General features: G+C 38.0%; 1 protein-coding gene and 1 non-coding gene across 6 annotated transcripts in view; one reads left to right on the forward strand and one right to left on the reverse strand.

Annotated features, from left to right (window-relative positions):
- DACH2 (dachshund family transcription factor 2) overlaps window positions 1–18,255 on the reverse strand; it is an 890,246-nt gene that overhangs the window by 279,708 nt on the left and 592,283 nt on the right. The window lies entirely within an intron of this gene.
- On the forward strand, window positions 9,138–9,241 carry LOC118524939 (U6 spliceosomal RNA). The gene has a single exon (XR_004911900.1). It is a non-coding gene; the product is annotated as a U6 spliceosomal RNA (small nuclear RNA).

Genomic DNA, 18,255 nt, shown 5'->3' on the forward strand with positions numbered 1-18,255 from the left:
ACATTATATTCCATTGTATATATATACCACTTCTTCTTTATCCATTCATCTGTCAATGGACATCTTGGCTCTTTCCATAGTTTGGCTATTGTGGACATGCTGCTATAAACATCGGGGTGCATGTATCCCTTTGGATCCCTACATTTCTATATTTGGGGTAAATACCCAGTAGTGCAATGGCTATATCTTATGGTAGCTCTATTTTCAACTTTTTGAGGAACCTCCATACTGTTTTCCAGAGTGGCTGCACCAGCTTGCATTCCCACCAACAGTGTGGGAGGGTTCCCCTTTCTCTGCATCCTCACCAACATCTGTCATTTCCTGACTTGTTAATTTTAGCCATTCTGACTGGTGTGAGGTGGTATCTCATTGAGGTTTTGATTTGGATTTCCCTGATGCCCAGCAATGTTGAGCACTTTTTCATCTGTCTGTTGGCGATGTAGATGTCTTCTTTGGAAAAATATCTGTTCATGTCTTCTGCCCATTTCTTGATTGGATCATTTGTTCCTTGGGTGTTGAGTTTCATAAGTTCTTTATAGATTTTGGATACTAGCCCTTTATCTGATATGTCATTTGCAAATATCTTCTCCCATTCTGTCAGTTGTCTTTTAGTATTGTTGAATGTTTCTTTTGCTGTGCAAAAGCTTTTTTACTTGATGAACTCCCAATGGTTCATTTTTGCCCTTGCTTCCCTTGTCTTTGGCGATGTTCTAGGAACAAGTTAGTGCAGCTGAGGTCGAAGAGGTTGCTGCCTGTGTTCTCCTTTAGGATTTTGATGGACTCCTCTCCCACATTTAGGTCTTTCAACCATTTGGAGTCTATTTTTGTGTGTGGTGTAAGGAAATGGTCCAGTTTCATTCTTGTGCATGTGGCTGTCCAATTTTCACAACACCATTTGTTGAAGAGACTTTTTTCCATTGGACATTCTTTCCTGCTTTGTCGAGATTAGTTGACCATAGAGTTGAGGGTCCATTTCTGGGCTCTCTATTCTGTTCCATTGATCTATGTGTCTGTTTTTGTGCCAGTACCATACTGTCTTGATGATGACAGCACTGTATTAGAGCTTGAAGTCCGGAATTGTGATGCCGCCAGCTTTGCTTTTCTTTTTCAACATTCCTCTGGCTATTCTGGGTCTTTTCTGGTTCCAGACAAATTTTAGGATTATTTGTTCCATTTCTTTGAAAGAAGTGGATGGTATTTTCATGGGGATTGCATTGAATGTTTAGATTGCTCTAGGTAGTACTGACATCTTCACAATATTTGTTCTTCCAATCCATGAGCATGGAACGTTTTTCCATTTCTTTGTGCCTTCCTCAATTTCTTTCATGAGTATTTTATAGTTTTCTGAGTACAGATCCTTTGCCATCTTTGGTTAGATTTATCCTAGGTATCTTATGGTTTTGCGTGCAATTGTAAATGGGATTGACTCCTTAATTTCTCTTTCTTCCGTCTTGTTGTTAGTGTATACGAATGCCACTGATTTCTGTGCATTGATTTTATATCCTGCCACTTTACTGAATTCCTGTATGAGTTTTAGCAGTTTTGGGGTGGAGTCTTTTGGGTTTTCCACATAAAGTATCATATCATCTGCAAAGACTGAGAGTTTGACTTCTTCTTTGCTGATTTGGATGCCTTTTATTTCCTTTTGTTGTCTGATTGCTGTGCCTAGGACTTCTAGTACTATGTTGAATAGCAGTTGTGATAGTGGACATCCGTGTTGTGTTCCTGACCTTAGGGGGAAAGCTCGCAGTTTTTCCCCACTGAGATTGATATTTGCTCTGGGTTTTTCATAGACGGCTTTTATGATATTGAGGTATGTACCCTCGATCCCTATACTCTGAAGAGTTTTGATCAAGAAAGGATGCTATACTTTGTCAAATGCTTTTTCTGCATCTATTGAGGGGATCATATGTTTCTTGTTCTTTCTTTTATTAATGTATTTTATCACATTGATTGATTTGTGGATGTTGAACCAAACTTGCAGCCCAGGGATAAATCCCACCTGGTCGTGTGAATAATCCTTTTAATGTACTCTTGGAGCTTATTGGCTAGTATTTTGTGAGAATTTTTGCATCCATATTCATCAAGGATCTTGGTCTGTAATTCTCCTTTTGATGGGGTCATTGTCTGGTTTTGGGATCAAGGTAATGGTGGCCTCATAAAATGAGTTTGGAAGTTTTCCTTCCATTTCTATTTTTTTGGAAGAGTTTCAGAAGAATAGGTATTAATTCTTCTTTAGATGTTGGTAGAATTCCCTTGGGAAGACATTTGGCCCTGGGCTCTTGTTTGTTGGGAGACTTTTGATGACTGCTTCAATTTCCTTCATGGTTATAGGTCTGTTCAGGTTTTCTATTTCTTCCTGGTTCAGTTTTGGTAGTTGATACATCTCTAGGAATGCATTCATTTCTTCCAGATTATCTAATTTGTTGGCATATAGCTGCACATAATATGTTCTTATATTTGTTTGTATTTCTTTGGTGTTGGTTGTGATCTCTCCTCTTTCATTCATGATTTTATTTATTTGGGTCCTTTCTCTTTTCTTTTTGAAAAGTCTGGCCAGAGGTTTATCAATCTTGTTAATTCTTTCAAAGAACCAGCTCCTAGTTTTGTTGATCTGTTCTACTGTTCTTTTGGTTTCTATTTCATTGATTTCTGCTCTGATCTTTATTATTTCTCTTCTCCTGCTGGGTTTAGGCTTTATTTGCTGTTCTTTCTCCATCTCCTTTAGGTGTAGGGTTAGGTTGTGTATTTGAGAACTTTCTTGTTTCTTGAGAAAGGCTTGTATTGGTATATACTTTCCTTTTAGGACTGCCTTTGCTGCATCCCAAACATTTTGAACAGCTGTGTTTTCATTTTCATTTGTTTCCATGAATTTTTAAAATTCTTCTTTAATTTCCTGGTTGACCCATTCATTCTTTAGTAGGATGCTCTTTAGCCTCCATGTATTTGAGTTCTTTCCAACTTTCCTCTTGTGATTGAGTTCTAGTTTCAAAGCATTGTGGTCTGAAAATATGCAGGGAATGATCCCAGTCTTTTGGTACCGGTTGAGACCTGATTTGTGACCCTGGGTGCGATCTATTCTGGAGAATGTTCCTTGGGTTCTAGAGAAGAATGTGTATTCTGTTGCTTTGGGATGGAATGTTCTGAATATATCTCTGAAGTCCATTTGGTCCAGTGTGTCATTTAAAGTCTTTATTTCCTTGTTGATCTTTTGCTTAGATGATCTGTCCATTTCAGTGAGGGGGGTGTTATAGTCCACCACTATTATTGTATTGTTGTCAATGTGTTTCTTTGCTTTTGTTATTAATTGGCTTATCTAATTGGCTGCTCCCATGTTAGGGGCATAGATACTTACAATTGTCAGATCTTCTTGTTGGATAGACCCTTTAAGTATGATTTGGTGTCCTTCCTCATCTCTTATTATAATCTTTGGTTTAAAATCTAATTTGTCTGATATAAGGATTGCCAGCCCAGCTTTCTTTTGGTGTCCATTAGCATGGTAAATGGTTTTCGACCCCCTCACTTTCAATCTGGGGGTGTCTTTGGGTCTAAAATGAGTGTCTTGCAGACAGCATATTGATGCGTCTTGTTTTTTTATCCAATCTGATACTGTGTGTCTTTTGATTGGGCATTTAGCCCATTTACATTCAGGGTTACTATTGAAAGATATGAATTTTGTACCACTGTATTGCCTGTAAGGTGACTGCTACTGTATATTGTCTGTGTTCCTTTCTGGTCTCTGTTACTTTTAGGCTCTCTCTTTCCTTAGAGGACCCCTTTCAATATATCTTGTAGGACTGGTTTCGTGTTTGCACATTCCTTTAGTTTTTGTTTGTCCTGGAAGCTTTTTCTCTATCTTTCTATTTTCAATGACAGCCTACCTGGATATAGTAGTCTTGGCTGCATAATTTTCCCATTTATTGCTCTGAATATATCATGCCAGTCCTTTCTGGCCTGCCAGGTCTCTGTGGATAGGTCTGTTGCCAGTCTAATGTTTCTACCATTGTAGGTTACAGATCTCTTGTCCCGAGCCACTTTCAGGATTTTCTCTTTGTCTCTGAGACTCGTAAGTTTTACTATTAGATGTCGGGATCACGACCTGAGCCGAAGGCAGTCGCTTAACCAACTGAGCCACCAAGGCGCCCGAGAGTAATGGCTTTATGAAGAAGAGATCACATAGTGTCCAGGGCCTCCAGCTTCAGTGTGTCTCTGCTGTGTGTTGTGTGTGTTCTGCTGTTGTTTTTTGGCTGTTCTATTCTTCAGGCCAGTTATATGCAGAGGCTCTCCTTGCCTGCAGTGTGCAGTGTTTGGTCTTTGGCCAGAATGTGGTTAGTTTCAACTAGGTGAGCTCTAGTCAGGTTGTGAAATGAGAACTAAAACTACTTTCACTAAAACTGAATCCCTACAGAAATATCTGGTCAGGAGATGTGGTGTGGACAGCAATTTCTGTGTAGAGGCCCACTGCACTGGTACTGAGGCAAGCTTGACTGAGAAAGGCAGTCCAGCCAGAGCACAGGGCTGTGGGACTTGGTGTAAGCAAGTAAGGCAGCCAGCGTGGGTGCTGCATTGGTTCTGGAAGATGGTTCTTTGTTTATGCTGATGGATGGGGAAGGGAAGTGGCACCAGCCAGCTCCCCCAGAGAAGCATCTCCCTGCATGCTGCCTCTCTAGGATGCACTCTGAGAAGAGTGAATGATCTCCTCCCTGTGTGTCCCAGTTATCTTTCAGATCTCTGTTTCTACACTATCTGTCTCTGTGTTGTTTGCCTGCCTTCTTGCCAGGAGTAGCACAGTGCCCTCTGGCCTCTATTCCAGACAAGCCTGCTGACTTTTAAAACTCCAGGCTTTACAGACATAGTGTGGGTGGGGGTTTGTTCTGGTCTTCTGGAGGAGGGGACTACTGTGCTGGGATTGATGCAAGCTTGACCAAGAAGGGTAATTACACCAGAGCACAAAGGGGTGGGACTTGGTGTAAGCAGGTTAGGCAGCCAGTGTGAATGCTGAGCTGCTTCCAGCAGGTCGCTCTTGTTTATGCTGACAATGGGGGAGGGAAATGGCAGGAGTCATCTCCTTTGTCCCCAGAGAAGCTCCTCTCAGGGAAGCACCAGGGAAGCACTCAAAGAGGAGCAAACAATGTGTGCCCCAGGCATTCTTCAGATCTCTGTTTCCATGCTGTCTGCCCTTGGGTTGTGGGTCTGCCTTGTCTCCAGGAGTAAGGCAGTGCCCTCAGAGCTCTATCCCAGCCAAGCCATCTATTTTGTTGTGGTTGCAAGAACTCAAAAAAATCAGTCCCTCTCATTTTCCCAGCCAATGGCTTCAAGGAAATATTCTCCTTGTGTGTTCCCCTGTGTGCTCCTTTATCTCTCACCCTTCTCTGCAACCATGGCTTCTGCCACACTGTAGCACCTGTGATCTGTTTCTCCCCTAAACCACATTACCACACTTCCTAACTTCTTTGATGTGGCTTCTTCTCTCCCTTTTGTTGTGGAGTTTGTTCTGTCAGTCTTCAGGTTGATTTCTGTGATATTTAGAATTATTTGATAGTTACTTAGTTGTGCTCCAAGGATGAAATGAACCTAAGGACTTCCTACTCTGTCTTCATCTTAGTTCCCCCATGATCATTTTAATTGATGAAGAAAAAGCATAAGTAAAACATCCATTCATGATAAAAACCCTCACCAAAGTAGGCTTAGAGAGAACATACCTCAACATAATAAAGCCCATATATGAAAAACTCATAGCTAACATCATACTCGATAGTGAAAAACTGAGAGCTTTTCCCCTAAGATCAGGAAAATGACAGAAATGTCTACTCTCACCACTATTGTTCAACAGTTACTGGAAGTACTAGCCACGGGAATTAGACAAGAAAAATAAATAAAAGGCATTCAATTTAGTAAGAAAAAAAACTATACTGTCACTATTTGTAGATAACATGATACTTACTGTATGTTGTAAACCCAAAAGCCTCCATCAAAATACCATAGAAGTGATAAACGAATTCAGTTAAGTCACTAGATATAAAATCAATGTACAGAAATCTGTTTCATTTCTTACAATAATAATGAAGCAGCAGAAAGAGAAAGTAAGAAAATAATTCTATTTACAATTGCACCAAAAAGATTATAATACCTAGGAAAAACTTACCCAAGGAAGTGAAAGAGCTATATCTGAAAAATATAAAACTTTGTTGAAAGAAATTGAAGGTGACACAAAGAAATGAAAGAAATTCCAGGTTCATCAATTGGGAAAACCAAGACTGTTAAAATATCCCTAATATCTAAAGTGATCCAAAGGAAAAAAAAATAAAGTGATCCAAAGATTTAATGCATTCTTTATCAAAATCCAACAACATTTCTGAGAGAACAAGAACAAAGAATCTTAAAATTTGTATGAAACCACAAAAGGCCCCAAATAGCCAAAGCAATCTTGAAAAAGAAAATGAAAATTGGAGGTATCACAATTCCAGTCTTAAGTTACACTACAAAGCTGTTGTCATCAAATATTATGGTCCTAGCACAAAAATACACATATAGATCAATGGAGCAGAACAGAGACCCCAGAAATAAACTCATGCTTATACTGTCAATTAATCTATGAAAAGAGAAATAAGAATACGCAATGGAAAAATGACAGTCTCTGCAACAAACTGTGTTGGGAAAACAAGACAGCCACATGCAAAAGAATGAAACTGGACCACTTTCTTATACTATACACAAAAATCAATTCAAAATTGAGTAAAGATATAAATGTGAGACCCGAAACCATGAAATTCTTAGTAGAAAACTTCACCAGTAATCTCTTTGACATCAGCCATAGGCACATTTTCCCTAGAATATGTCTACTTTGGCAAATGAAAGGAAAGCAAAAATAAGCTACTGGGATATACCAAAACAAAAAGCATTTGTACAGCAAAGGAAACAATCAATAAAACAAAAAGACAACTCTCCAATTGGGAGAAGACACTTGCAAATGACATATCCAATAAGAGGTTAAGATCCAAAATATATAATGAACTTATAACACTGAACACCAAAAAACCACAAACAATCCAATTAAAAATTGGGCATTATACGTGAGTAGATATCTTTCATAGAGGACATACAGATGGCCAACAGACACATGAAAAGATGCTTGACATCACTCATCATCAGGGAAATACAGATCAAAACCACAATGAGATATCACATCATACCTGTCAGAATGGCTAAAATCAAAAATACAAGAAATAACACCAGATGTTATATGGAAGTGTCGAATCACTATATTGTACACCTGAAACTAATATTACACTGTATGCTAACTGGAATTTAAATAAAAACTTAAATAAATAAATAAAAAGAAATAACAAGTGTTTTCAAGCATGTAGAGAAAAAGAAACCCTCACGCACTGTTCGTGGGAATGCAAGATGATGCAACCACAGTGGAAAACAGTATAGACATTCCTCAAAACACTAAAAAGAGAATTAACATGTGATCCAGTGATTCCACTACTGGGTATTTACTCAAATAATATGTAAACACTAATTTGAAAAGATATATGCACCCTATGTTTATTGTAACATCATTTACAATAGCCAAGATATGGAAGCAACCCAAGTGTCCATCCATATATGAATGAATAAAAAAAATGGTGTATATATATAATGGAATACTAATAAGCCAAAAGAAATGAAATCTTGCCATTTGCAACAACATGGATGGCTCTAGAGGATACAATGCTAAGCCAAATAAGTCAGTCAGAGAAAGAAAAATACCATATGATTTAATTTATATGTGCAATTTAAAAAACAAAATAAATGAACAAAGAAACAAACAAAAATCCCCAGACTGTTAAGTATAGAAAACAAACTGGTAGTTGCCAGAGTGGAGGTGGGGGGGATGGGTGGGTGAAATAGGTGAAGTGATTAAGAGTACACTTATGATGAGGACTGACTAATGCATAGAATGGTTGAATCATTATATTGTGCACCTGAAATTAATATAGCACTGTATATTAATTATACTGGAATTCGAATTTTAAAAAAAGTAACAAATACAGAAGACATGAACAGACATTTTTCCAAAGAAGACATCCAAATGGCCAACAGACACATGAAAAAGTGCTCAACATCGCTCGGCATCAGGGAAATCCAAATCAAAACCTCAATGAGATACCACCTCACACCAGGCAGAATGGCTAAAATTAACAAGTCAGGAAACAACAGATGTTGGTGGGGATGCAGAGAAAGGGGAACCCTCCTACACTGTTGGTGGGAATGCAAGCTGGTGCAGCCACTCTGGAAAACAGTATGGAGGTTCCTCAAAAAGTTGAAAATAGAGCTACCATAAGATATAGCAATTGCACTACGGGGTATTTACCCCAAAGATAGAAATGTAGGGATCTAAAGGGGTACATGCACCCCGATGTTTATAGCAGCAATGTCCACAATAGCCAAATTGTGGAAAGAGCCAAGATGTCCATTGACAGATGAATGGATAAGGAAGAGGTGGTATATATATACAATGGAATATTATGCAGCCATCAAAAGGAATGAAATTTTGCCATTTGCAATGACGTGGATGGAACTGGAGAATGTTATGCTGAGCGAAATAAGTCAGAGAAAGACATGTATCATATGACCTCACTGATATGAGGAATTCTTAATCTCAGGAAACAAACTGAGGGTTGCTGGAGTGGGAGGGATGGGGTGGCTAGACATTGGGGAGGGTATATGCTATGGTGAGCACTGTGAATTGTGCAAGACTGTTGAATCACAGATCTGTACCTTTGAAACAAATAATACATTATATGTTAAAAAAAAAAGAAGAAGAAGAAGAAGATAGCAGGAGGGGAAGAATGAAGGGGGGGAAGCGGAGGGGGAGATGAACCGTGAGAGACTATGGACTCTGAAAAACAAACTGAGGGTTCTAGACGGGAGGGGGGTGGGAGGATGGGTTAGCCTGGTGATGGGTATTAAAGAAGGCACATTCTGCATGGAGCCCTGGGTGTTATATGCAAATAATGAATCATGGAACACTACATCAAAAACTAATGATGTAATGTATGGTGATTAACATAACATAATAATAAAAAAAAGAGACAATTTAACCAAAAAAAAAAAAAGTAACAAACACATGTATATACATATATGGATTTTTGCTTCATTAGCACATACACTAAAATTAAAACAATACAGAGAAAATTACCATGACCCCTGGATAAGGATAAAAATGCAAATTTGTGAAGCATTCCATATTTTAGGTGATGATTGCATGATGATGTGAATGTACCTAATACTACTGAACTGTATACTAAAATGTTTTAAAATGGTAAATTTTATGCTATGTATATTTTGTTACCACAAAAGAGAACATATTTGTTCAAGTCAGTGATCTCCTATAATCAAAAACTGATAACAAAGTTATAAAAAAGAAGAGACTATTAGTTTCTAGTATACTGCCAAATTTGTGGCTCTTTTTCTTCTGTAGTTGCTTAAATAAAGTATTTAAGTTTCAGTTCAAACATGTTAAGCAAAGTTAATTTACATTTTTTTTAACCACACGAATGAAGTATATAATTTAAAATGGTACAACAATGATGGAAGAGAAGAAACGGGATGCTCCCTGAGAACATGATGGGAAACACACATTGAATTAGGGGGACCTCTGAGACAGAGGGAGGGAGAGTCAAGAAGAGTGACCCAGGGGGGCCTGACTTATGAAGGCCCTCAGGCAGGAAGAGCTCACTGGAGGGACGTGTGCAGCCTGTACACCAGGCTGAGGACGAGGTCAGCATGGCTCTGAGCTCGGAGGGAAAGCGTGGATGGGCTTCCAGCAGGGGAGGGGTGGAATCAGATGTATGCTGGTGGGGAGAATGGAGGGGAAGCTGGTGGAGACCTGGCATTTGGGGCTCTACAATTTTTCAGTGTGGTGAGGCCTCCTCTCTCGGATTTCCCTGCAGTTCATCTCTCTGACTTGGCCCTTCACATTTTGAAATGTGTTTGACTATAACAACAGAATCAACAAGAACATATGCAATAAGATATACAACATCTGCACTGTAAGTTTAATTTATAGAAACAGTCACAGAAAAGAGTTACATTCACAAAAGAAAGTTGAAAAGAATACTCATACGTTGTCAATTCACTTTTGATTTGCAAATCAACAATAACAGTAATTGACAGAAGTACAGCCTAATTTTGGATGATTTGGATGGCTCTGCAGCAGTTAACACCAAAAAATAGAAAAGAGAGGAATAGAGTAAATTAACATTAACAGCATTGATAGAAAAACCTGGCCAAGTTCAAATATATAACAAAAACCAAGTTTACCTTAAGATAGTTTCCAGATTGGTAAGGAAATTCAATTCACTAAATGTATTTTGAAATATGCATTTGAGAAAATCAGAAGATGTTTAGGAAGATATACTTTAATCATTTTCACTCAGGATATTAATTTTATTTTTTATTTTTTTTAAGATTTTATTTGTTTAACAGAGAGAGACACAGTGAGAGAGGGAACACAAGCAGGGGGAGTGGGAGAGAGAGAAGTAGGCTTCCTGCTGGGCAGAGAGCCTGATGTGGGACTCGATCCCAGGACCCTGGGATCATGACCTGAGCCGAAGGCAGACGCTTAACAACTGAGCCACCCAGGTGCCCCTAGGATATTAATTTTAAAAAGTGGTTATTTCTATGGAATTTCATTCTCTCTACATGGTTTGTTTGGCTCACTGTAGCTATAAGGGCTTGTATCCTTGCTGCTTTTTCGAAAGCTGTTTCTGCCTGTGTGGAAAACCAGCAACACACTTCAAAATTAAAGCAAATGAATACATTTTTGTTTAGATGGAAAATTCAGGAGGGGAACTTCCTATTCATTTTTCTTTAGAAATAGAATAAATGGGAAATTAGCCTCAAACTAAAATCTATTTTGGCCTAAATTTAGTCTCTAGTGCTAACTTCTGTGTAGCAGCTAATGAAAATTCAAATGTATTCTGTGTTTGTTCAAAAGGTATCAAACTGTCATTAGAAGAATATTAAACTTCAATAACAAATCACGTTCCTGAAACGTAATTGACTTCCTGAAGATCACTGCCATTTGTGACTTTTAAGTACCTGGTCTTCCCTCGGATATGCCATATAAATGCCAGAGAATGACATATACAATCAATTCTCCACTCTTCTGGATAGTAGTTATCCAATACTGCTATGCTACATTGCCACAGAAAGCTACTACAATGATCCTGTGATGTTTTTTTCAACATTATGACATTTTGCATTCTAAACACTTAGATATGACTTAAATAAAGACTGAAAAATCCAACAAAACATATAGAAATGTTGGTTGTTAAAAAAATCTGCATTTTTAAGACAATTAGCATATTTATGATACTCAGAAGTGTAAATTATAACATCAAGAAAGACCTGAGAAAACTGCAAGGATAGTGGTTGTCTAGCCCAAATAAAGATGTAAAGAATACTGTATGAGATCAGAAAGGCTAGATATTAAAACTGGGTTTACCTATATCTAGTTATAAGCCTATCTGAGTCACTTGACCTCTCAGAATCAATTTTCTTGTCATTAAAATGTGTTTCAAGGAAGCAAACAAGATGCCCTTTGTAGGTGAATAGATAAGTAAAATATGGTATATGTAAACAATAGAATATTATTCAGTGCTAAAAAGAAATGAGCCAGCATGCCATGAAAAGACATGAAGAAACCTTAAATGCATATTACAAAGTGAAAGAAGCCAAACTGAGAAGGCTATATATAGTATGATTTCAATTAAATGGCATTTTGGAAATCATAAAGCAATGGAAAAAATAAAATGATCAATGGTTGCCAGGGATGGGTGTGTGGGGGGAGATAAATAGAGCACAGCATTTTGGAGGCAATGAAAACACTCTGTATGTATTATAATGATGGATATATGTCATTATGTATTTGCCAAACTCATAAAATGTACAAAACCAAGAGTGAACCCAAAAGTAAACTATGGACTTTGGGTGATAATGATGTATCAATGTAGTTCATCATTGGTAATAAATGTACCATTCTGTTAAATGATATTGATAATAGGAAAGGCTATGCATATGGGTAAGTATGAGATATAAAGGAAATCTATTCACTTTCATCTTAATTTTATTGTAAAGCTAAATCTGCTCTAAAAATATTGTCTTTAAAAAATGACGTTCAGGGAACTCTACCAAATATTTAAAGAAGAAATAATACCCATTCTTCTAAAGCTGTTTCAAAAAATATAAATGGAAGGAAAACTTCCAAACTCATTTTATGAGGCCAGCATTACCTTGATCCCAAAACCAGACAAAGACCCCACCAAAAAAGAGAACTACAGACCAATAACCCCGATGAACATGAATGCAAAAATTCTCACCAAATAGTAGCCAGTAGGATCCAACAGTACATTAAAAGGATTATTCACCATGACCACGTGGGATTTATTCCTGGGCTACAAGAGTGGCTCAACGTCCACAAATCAATCAATATGATACATCACATTAATAAAAGAAAGGACAAGAACCATATGATCTTCTCAATAGATGCAGAAAAAGCATTTGACAAAATACCGCATCCTTTCTTAATTAAAACTCTTCAAAGTGTAGGGAGAGAGGGAACATAAATCAATATCATAAAAGCTATCTACAAAGAGCCCACAGCGAATATCGTTCTCAATAGGGAAAAACTGAGAGCTTTTCCCCTAAGGTCAGGAACACGACAAGGATGTCTACTCTCACCACTGTTGGTCAGCATAGTATTGGAAATCCTAGCCTCAGCAATCAGACAACAAAAAGAAATAAAAGGCATCCAAATTGGCAAAGAAGAAGTCAAACCTTTACTCTTAGCAGATGGCATAATACTCTGTGGAAAACCCAAAAGATTCCACCCAAAAACTGAGATCTCATAAAGGAATTCAGCAAAGTTGCAGGATATAAAATCAATGCATATAAATCAGTTGCATTTCTATACACTAACAATGAGAAGGAAGAAAGAGAAATTAAGGAATCAATCCCATTTACAATTGCACCAAAACCATAAGATACCTAAGAATAAACCTAACTAAAGAGGTAAAGTATCTGTAGTATGAAAACTATAGAACACTTATGAAAGAAATTGAAGAAGACGTAAATAAATGAAAACACATTCCATGCTCATGGACTGGAAACAAATATTGTTAAAATGTCTATGCTACCCAGAGCAATCTACACTTTCAATGTAATCCCTATCAAAATACCATCAACATTTTTCACAGAGGGAATAAATAATCTTAAATTTATATGGAACTAGAAAAGACCTCAAATAGCCAGAGGAATGTTGAAAAAGAAAACCAAAGCTGGTGGCATCACAATTCTGTACTTCAAGCTATATTACAAAGCTGTAATCATCAAGACAGTACAGTACTGGCACAGAAACAGACACATAGATCAATGGAACAGAATAGAAAACCCAGAAATGGACCCTCAACTCTATGGTCAACTAATCTTTGACAAAGCAAGGAAGAATATCCAATGGAAAGAAGACAGTCTCTTCAACAAATGGTGTTGGGAAAATTGGACAGCCATATGCAGAAGAATGAAACTGGACCATTCTCTTACACCATAGACAAAGATAAACTCAAAATGGATGAAAGACCTAAATGTGAGACAGGACTCCATCAAAATCCACAGGCAGCAATTTCTTTAACCTTAGCCACAGCAACTTCTTGTTAGACACTTCTCCAAAGGCAACAAAAACAAAAGCAAAAATGAACTATTGGGACTTAATCAATATAAAAAGGTTTTGCACAGCAAAGGAAACAGTCAACCAAACCAAAAGACAAACTACAGAATGGGAGAAGATATTTGCCAATGTCTTATCAGATAAAGGGCTAGTATCCAAGATCTATAAAGAACTTATCAAACTCAATACCCAAAAAACAAAAAATCCAATCAAGAAATGGGCAGAAAACATGAATGGACATTTCTCCAAAGAAGACATATAAATAGCCAACAGACACATGAAAAAAACACTCTGCATCACTTGGCATCAGGGAAATACAAATCACAACCACAGTGAGGTACCACCTCACACCAGTCAGAATGGCTAAAATTAACAAGTCAGGAAACAACAAATGTTACCAAAGAGGTGGGGAAAGGGGAACCCTCTTACACTGTTCGTGGGAATGCAAGCTGGTACAGCCACTCTGGAAAACAGTATGGACGTTCCTCAAAAAATTAAAATAGAGCTACCCTATGACCCAGCAATTGCACTACGGGGTACCCAGAGGATACAAATGTAGTGATCCAAAGTGACACCTGCACCACAATGTTTATAGCAGCAATGTCCACAATAGCCAAACTGTGAAAAGAGCCCAGATGTCCAACAGATGAATGGATAAAGAAGATGTGGTATATATGTATATACCATATGGCTAAGAATTCTTCTACATCCTATGCAGCTTTTCTTTTTCTTTCTTTCTTCTTTCTTTGTTTCTTTTCTTTCTTTTGTAGAAAAAAAATTTATTATACTTATATACAATCAACAAAAATGGGAAATAACTCAAATATTTAATACAAAGTTATGATACATTCATATGATGAAATATTGTGTAGCAATTAAAATAATCTTCTTAAAGAACCTTAATGGAGGGTACAATTTTGACAAGGTTATTTAATTTAATTTTATTTAATTTTATTTTATTTTATTATTTTTTGTTTCAAGTTATTATTTAAATTCCAGTTAGTTAACATATAGTGTAATATTAGTTTCAGGAATAGAATTTAGTGATTCACCAGTTACATTATATACATATAATGGAATATTACACAGCCATCCAAAAAGAAATCTTACCATTTGCAACGACATGGATAGAAATAGAGGGTATTATGCTAAATGAAATTAGTCAGCCAGAGAAAGACAATTATCATATTATTTCACTCATATGTGGAATATAAGAAACAATGCAGAGGATCATAGGGGAAGGGAGGGAAAAATAAAACAAGACGAAATCATAGAGGGAGACAAACCATAAGACTCTCTTAACTATAGGAAACAAACTGAAGGTTGCTGGAGGGAAGATGGGTGAGGTGATGGGGTAACTGGGTGATGGGCATTAAGGAGGACACGTGATGTAATGGGCACTGGGTGTTATATTCAACTAACAAAACTGAACCCTAATTAAACTAATGATACTTTATATGTTAACTAATAGAATTGAAGTAAAATAAAAATTTTAAAAATGAGGTTCAATCCAATGTTAACTTTCAATGAGTCTATATGGAATACATTACTTCCAAGATAACAATTTATTGACTTGTCATTTATTGATTTTACATGTAAATCCTGTCTCCTTTACCTAGTCTGCAAGCTCCTTACTGGGAGAAACTGAATTATTCTTACCTTTGCATTTCTTGATCCCAGACACTGTACTGGGTTCATGGTGGTGTCCAGTGAATGACTGGAGAATAACCAAATGGGTATTGTGAAGGGACATGACCAGGAGGAAGAAAAATAGCTACTTGCCCAACACTAACAGTTGTGTGTGATTCTCTAGTAATAGGTGTATTCTGCAGTCTCTCCACAATCACGTTCTGCCTGACCTTCCTCCAAGATGTAATAACAAATGTGAGTAGAGGGCAAAGACAGAGATGGTTGTCAAACACTGCAAGTGGCAATAACTCTGCCTTTATTTTACTCATTCACTGTCTGATGATGCCATTCTTTATGATCAGCTTATGCTTATGCCTACTGAAGCACTATATGTCAAGCATCTGTTCCAGAATGTGTTACATTGAACATAATTATAGAACAATTTTGTGACAGAACTTATCTTATTCTAAATTTAAAGAACACATGAGACCGGGGGAAAAGATGGCGGGGGAGTAGGGGACCCTATTCCAACCAGTCCCTGCAATTGAGCTAGATATCTACCAGACCACTCTGAACACCCACGAAATCAGCCTGAGATGTAAGAAGATAGATCTGGATCTCTACAAACAGAAGATCGCAGGTGGTTGGTTTCGAGGTATGAAACGGGGAGCCCTGATTCCACGAGCAGATGTTGGAGGATAAATGGCAGTGGGAGGGAGCCTGGCCATAGGGATCCTACACCACTGGAGGGTGATAACCTCCCACGCTGGGGATGGTAGTGCTGGGGAAAGGACTTTAGACGGAAACTGGAGCGGCAGGGCCACCCGTGCAAACTGGGGGCAGCTGGCGGTTTTACAAGCACAAAGGGCAGAGACATGCCCCTGAGATGGAGGTGAGGACTGTGAACACTGCTGAGGGGCGCACAACCCAGGACACTGCAGTTTATAGCAGCACAGACAGAAACGGAGATAGTGTGGCCTGGAGAGTTCACTGAAGAAAAGACTGCGATCTCTCTGCTCTAAGGCAGAAGGTTGGAAAGGGTCTCTTCTGCTCTGACTCTCAGAAGAGACATGTAAAGCCACCAGGGAACAAAAGCCCCCCCCCAAAAAAAAAAAAAAAAAAAAAACGGTTTCCACTGAGTCCATCCCCTGCCACAGCGGGCAGGGCAACTCTGCCCAAACAGGGTTGCCTGAGTAACAGCATGGCAGAACACTCCCCCAGAAGAGAGGCTGGGAAAACAAGAGGCCAGCAACCCTAAGGTCCCTAAAAAACAGGTGTATCTTGCTTGGGTTGTGCTCAATAATTTGGACTCTATACATTCCCTCAACCATCCATCAACAGAATGACTAGGAGGAGGAACCCCCAAAATAGGAAAGACTCAGAGATTATGACTTATGCCACAGATTTACAAATGGATTCAGATATAACCAAGATGTCAGAGATGGAATTCAGCCTAGCAATTGTGAAGACAATAGCTAGAATGGAGAAATCGATTAATGGCAACATAGAGTCCCTAAGGGCAGAAATGAAAGTTGAACTGGCAGAATTTAAAAATGTTATCAATGAGATCCAATCTAATCTAGATAATCTAACAGCTAGGATAAGTGAGGCAGAATGAATTAGAAACCAGAAACACAGTAGATCAGATCAACGAAACTGGAAGCTGGTTCTTTCAAAGAATTAATAAGATAGATAAACCACTGACCAGACTTATCCAAAAGAAAAGAGAAAGGACCCAGATTAATAAAATTATGAATGAAAGGGGAGAGATCATGACTAAAACCAAGGAAATCGAAACAATTATTAGAAATTATTATCAACAACTATATGCCAATAAACTGAGCAATCTGGATGAAATGGAGGCCTTCCTGGACACCTGTAAGCTGCCAAGACTGAAACAGGAAGAAATTGACAACCTGAATAGGCCAATAACCAGTAACGAGATTGAAGCAGTGATCAAAAACCTCCCAAAAAACAAGAGTCCAGGGCCTGATGGATTCCCTGGGGAATTCTACCAAACATTCAAAGAAGAAATAATATCTATTCTCCTGAAACTGTTTCAAAAAATGGAAACAGAAAGAAAACTTCCAAACTCATTCTATGAGGCCAGCATTACCTTAATCCCCAAACCAGGCAAAGACCCCATCAAAAACGAGAATTTCAGACCAATATCCCTGATAAATATGGATTCCAAAATCCTCAACAAAATCCTAGCTAATAGGATCCAACAATACATTAAAAGAATCATCCATCATGACCAAGTGGGATTTATCCCTGGGATGCAAGGGTGGTTCATCATTCACAAATCAATCAGTGTGATAGAACACATTAATAAGAGGAGAGAGAAGAACCATATGGTCCTCTCAATTGATTCAGAAAAAGCATTTGACAAAATACAGCATCCTTTCCTGATTAAAACTGTTCAAGTATAGGGATAAAAGGAACATTCCTCAAGTTCATTAAATCCATCTATGAAAAGCCCACAGTGACTATCATCCTCAATGGGGAAAAGCTGAGAGCCTTTCCTTTAAGATCAGGAACATGTCAAGGATGCCCACTCTCACCACTATTGTTCAACATAGTACTAGAAGTCCTAGCAACAGCAATCAGACAACAAAAAGAAATAAAAGGTATTCAGATTGGCAAAGAAGAAGTCAAACACTCTCTTCTCACAGACGACATGATACTCTATTTGGAAAACCCAAAAGACTCTACCCCAAAATACTAGAACTCATACAGTAATTCAGTAATGTGGCAGGATACAAAATCAATGCACAGAAATCAGTTGCTTTCTTATACACTAACAACGCAACTGTAGAAAGAGAGAATAGAGAAACGATTCCATTTACAACGGCACTAAAAACCATAAGATACCTCGGAATAAACCTAACCAAAGAGGTAAAGGATCTATA

Source organism: Halichoerus grypus, chromosome X (genome assembly GCF_964656455.1).
Source record: "Halichoerus grypus chromosome X, mHalGry1.hap1.1, whole genome shotgun sequence".
Taxonomy (NCBI): Eukaryota; Metazoa; Chordata; class Mammalia; order Carnivora; family Phocidae; genus Halichoerus; species Halichoerus grypus.